This window comes from Balaenoptera physalus (assembly GCF_965194825.1).
Source record: "Balaenoptera physalus genome assembly, chromosome: 2".
In the NCBI taxonomy this organism is placed as follows: domain Eukaryota; kingdom Metazoa; phylum Chordata; class Mammalia; order Artiodactyla; family Balaenopteridae; genus Balaenoptera; species Balaenoptera physalus.
Window position 1 is genome coordinate 10767840 of NC_138883.1, and position 4676 is coordinate 10772515.

Below are 4676 nucleotides of genomic sequence, written 5' to 3' on the forward strand. Positions count from 1 at the left end.
AGCCAAGGGGCAAGGCGGACTCACCCACTCCCCTTAAGTGCATACCCGGAGAGTTGCATACTTCAGTTCCACTCACATCCCACTGGCCAGAACCCAGTCTGGTGAGCACACCTTCCCGCAAGAGGACTGGGAATGCAATCCTTGGCTGGGAATCATGCACCTGGCCAAAAATCAGGGCTCTCTTCATATGCACCAGAAGGAAAGAGTAGGCATCGGGTGACTGCTAGCAGCCTCTGCCACTCTGATGAGGACAGGAATCTATCCTAGATCCCCACAGTGAGAATTTGCCTCTGCCTCCCCGTGTCCTACTGAAACTGCACAACTCAGACGGGACTCAAATCCAGCTAAAACTGAGATTGGGACTTGGACCCACGGGCTGGGGCTCTAACCCACACGATCTTAATTAAGATCGCACACCTGGTCTCAGGGCTTAATGAAGCTCGGGTTCTTTATGTCTCAGCACAGAAGGAATTCAGCGAGAGGCAAAGTGATAGGCAAGAAGTGGACTTATTTAGAGAGAGACACATTCCATAGACAGGATGCGGTCTGTCTCAAAAGGCAAGAGCAGCCCTGGGGGAAACATACCCCACAGACAGAGTGTGGGCCATCTCAGAAGGCGAGAGGTCCTGAAATATGGGGTGGTTAGTTTTTATGGGCTGGGTAATCTCATAGGCTAATGAGTGGGAGAATTGCTCTAACTGTATTCCAACTATTTTGAGGATTATTCCAACTATTTTGGCCACTGCCCACTATTTGCCCTTTTAGGGCCTCAGAACTGTCATGGTGCCTGTATGTGTGTCACTTAGCATGCTGATGTATCACAGTGAGCATATAATGAGGCTCAAGGTCTACTGGAAGTCGAATCTTCCACCCTTTTGCACCTAGTAGGTGTTGGGGAAGTTAACAGGCTTGTTCAGGCTTCAGAGGCCGTAATAGGCCTTTGACTAAAAGAAGACCCTGAAAGGAACTACATGCCGAACTGCTGGACTACGTGCAGGTCAACAGAAACAGCACTAACAAGTCTTCAGAACCAACAGATAAGGAAGGGAGTAAGTCATGAAGCTTCCTGGGCCTAGGGAATCTGGCCAGTTCCCAAGGATCAGTGAACATTCTGAGACTTACAACTAGAGAGCAAAACATTTCTGATAATAGCCAGAGCTGCATATTTGCACATAAGCTGGTGATTATCAGCTTGCGGCTTGGCATTAAAAGCAGGACTCCTGGGCTTCCCTGGTGGTGCAGTGGTTAAGAATCCGCCTGCCAATGCAGGGGACACGGGTTCGAGCCCTGGTCTGGGAAGATCCCACAGGCCGTGAAGCAACTAAGCCCGTGCGCCACAACTACTGAGCCTGCGCTCTAGAGCCCACGAGCCACAACTACTGAGCCCACGAGCCACAACTACTGAGCCCACGTGCCATGATTACTGAAGCCTGTGCGCCTACAGCCCATGCTCTGCAATAAGAGAAGCCACCGCAATGGGAAGCCCGTGCACCGCAACGAAGTATAGCCCCTGCTCATTGCAACTAGAGAAAGCCTGTGCACAGCAACGAAAACCCAACGCAGCCAAAAATAAATAATTTAAATTTACTTAAAAAAAAAAAAAAAAACAGGAGTTCTTTGAGCAGTACTCTGAAGTCTCACCCATGGGGTGGATGCACTGCTCGGGACCTTCCAACTGGGACTCCAGATCGCTGTTCCAGGGACTTCCCAGTGTTGCTTGGATCTGGATGTAGGTGTTTCCCCACTTTGGTGATGTATATACATTTATTTCTTGCTACATTGCTTGTCCTTATGCTGTAACTTCCTACTTCCAACTGGGACTCCGGATTGTTATTCAAGGGACTTCCCAGCCTTGCTTGGATCTAGATGTAGCTGTTTCCCCAATTTGGTGATTGTAAATACATTTATTTCTTACTATTTTGCTTATCTTCGTGCTACGATTTATAACTAACCTAATAGACTTTCTTATCTCTTACTTAATTAAGTGTAGAGTGGTTATTTTGCCAACAATCCTCCGAACCTGAAACCTGAGAGTAAGTCTCTCAGCAAAACAGTTTGTGTTGTATCCTCCATGGCTGTGTCATTCTTTTAAAGGCTGTGCCCTGCCCCCTTCCTCCTGTTTCACTACTGCACGCTGGGCCCCTGTGTGCAGGGACATGGTGAGCAGTGGATGTGCCCGGCTTCCGACCCTGGGGACTCCTGAGAGCAGGCAGGGACCCCTGGATCCACAGGGGCAGGGTGGGAGCCAGCTGAAGCCAGAAGTTTCAAGAATGCTGGGGTGGCCAGAGTATGTTCGGCCAGCTCCTGAGTGAACAACCTCAGCTGGGTAGAGGGGGGGGGGAATCAAAGCTGTATTAGTTTCCAGTCCTGCGTAATAAATTACCACACATTTAGCAGCTTAAAATAACACGCATTTATCATCTAATAGTTGTCAGTCAGAAGTTCAGATGGTCTTGACCTCCCAGGAGGGTGGTCTCCATCCTTCCAGATCCAAATCAGAGCAAGTGCCCTTCTTGTGGGAGACTCAGACTTGTAGTTAAGGCAGGGGCTTTTGCCCTTAGCTCCAGGAGGAACTTCGGAGGCTCTAATGAAGGACTTGAAGTTAGAGCATTATTTTGGGAATGTGTGCATTTTGGGGGGAAACGTTCACAGCTTTTCTTAGATTCTCCAACACATCAAAAAAATATGGGAAAGAAAAAGAATCAAGTGTTGAATTAATTAGTACCCTAAGGAGTTTACTCCTATGGTTGGGTACAACTATGCTTCACTGACCCCACTAGGAGCCTCTTGAGGACATGGATGAGTTAATTTTTAAAAGGTCCATAAAACCAGACTCACAAGTTTGGTTCTTGTTGGAAACTGAGATCCTGTCAGGCTGTTGATGGCATCTAGGACAGGGTGTGCAGGGGTGTAGTGTTAGGGGAACCACGGACCAAAACTGCCCACCCTGGCCAGGCAAGATAGTAGCCACTTGCAAGAGTTATCTTACAACAGGAGGTCCTGTAAGGAACACAGAACTAACAAGATATCACTAACCAGAAGAATTCGGGAAAGGTCAAAAGGAGAGAGGATTCGCCCATCCATGTGTCCTGCCAACCTCCCAGAATCCTTCTCACCGGAATCCATCTTGGCTGAGCAATGCGCGCGCCACCAGGAAGGACCCTGAGTCAGAATGATTGGCCAGAGACAATCCAGAAGCTAACCCCATTACCATAAAACCTGAGACTGCGAGCCACGTGGCAGAGTAGTTCTCCTGAGTTCCCTTACCCTGTTGCTCTCCACCCGGGTGCCCTTCCCAATCAAGTCTCTTGCTTTGCCAGCACCTGTGTCTCCTTGGACAATTCATTTCCAAGTGTTAGACAAGAGCCCACTCTCGGGACCTGGAAGGGGTCCCCCTTCTTGCAAAACAGGATCTGTGATAGGGTCATGGTCATATTGAAAACCCTTCAGTGTTTCTCCAAAACCCTCAGGATAGAATCCAAGCTCCCCTTCCCCAATATGCTTGTTATGGTCTGAATGTTTGTGTCCCCCCCAGAATTCAGAAGTTGAAATATTAACCCCCAAAGTGATGGTATAAGGAGGAGGAAACATTGGGAAGTGCTTAGATCATGAGGGTGGAGCCCTCATGAATGGGATTAGTGTCCTTCTAATAGAGGCCACAAAGAGCTCTCTTTCCCCTTCCATCATGGGAGGACACAGTGAAAAGACAGCCACCTAGGAACCTAAATCTGCTGCAGCCATGATCTCTGACTTCTCAGCCTCCAATACTGTGAGGAATAAATTTCTGTTGTTTATAAGCCACCCATTTTATGGTATTTTTGTTATAGCAGCCTGAACGGACTAAGACACTGCTCTTATGTGCCTTCCCTCTGGCCACCCCCAAAGCCCTGGGCTGGCCTTTGGTGTCATCAGAGGGCAACATCAATGGCTGTCTGCCTGTTGGTCCACCCACCCAGCAGACCAAGAGTGCTACCTAGGAAAGGCCAAGTTCCCTAGCACACAGCCCAGTGCCTGACCCACAGCACACGCTCAAAGAGTTTGTGGAAAGGAGGAGTGAATCAACATGTAAGCGAATTTTCTGATGTTCTGGGATAGATCCCATCCTGGTGATGAGCAGTTTCTACAAGACCTTGTACTGGGGGGAGAAGGATATTTAGGGACCATGGCCCTGAAGCAGAAAGATCAGAGCCCTTGACAAACTAGATTTTCTTTCTAGCTGTTGGGGGAAAAAGGCCAGGGCACTGGACTTTGACTTTGGGAGGAAGCAGTGACATCCGGGGGCTGTTGCTTTCTGAGCCTCAGCCAGGCCACTTAGGAAATAGCCATTGCAATGCAGAGGGTGGGAGTGGGGTGCGTGCAAATGAGGCTCCAAACAGGATGCGCCCTCCCCTTGCATTCCTGACTCTGCACAGGAACTGAGCCAAAACACCCACCCTGGCTGGGACCTTTGAGGTCTTTCAGACCAACTCCCCATATAGAGAGGGCCGAATGCAGGCCCAGAGCGGAGGTGACCCACCCGGGGTCACACACAGAGTCAGAAGCTGGGCAAGGGCAGGTGCCAGGCTTCACGGTTTGACTCAGTCCATCTCTGGGCACCCCGACACCATGTCGCTCTAAGAGAAGTGAGCCTTCCCGCACCCCGACTTCAGGCAAACAGGAAGGAAGGGATCCAGAGG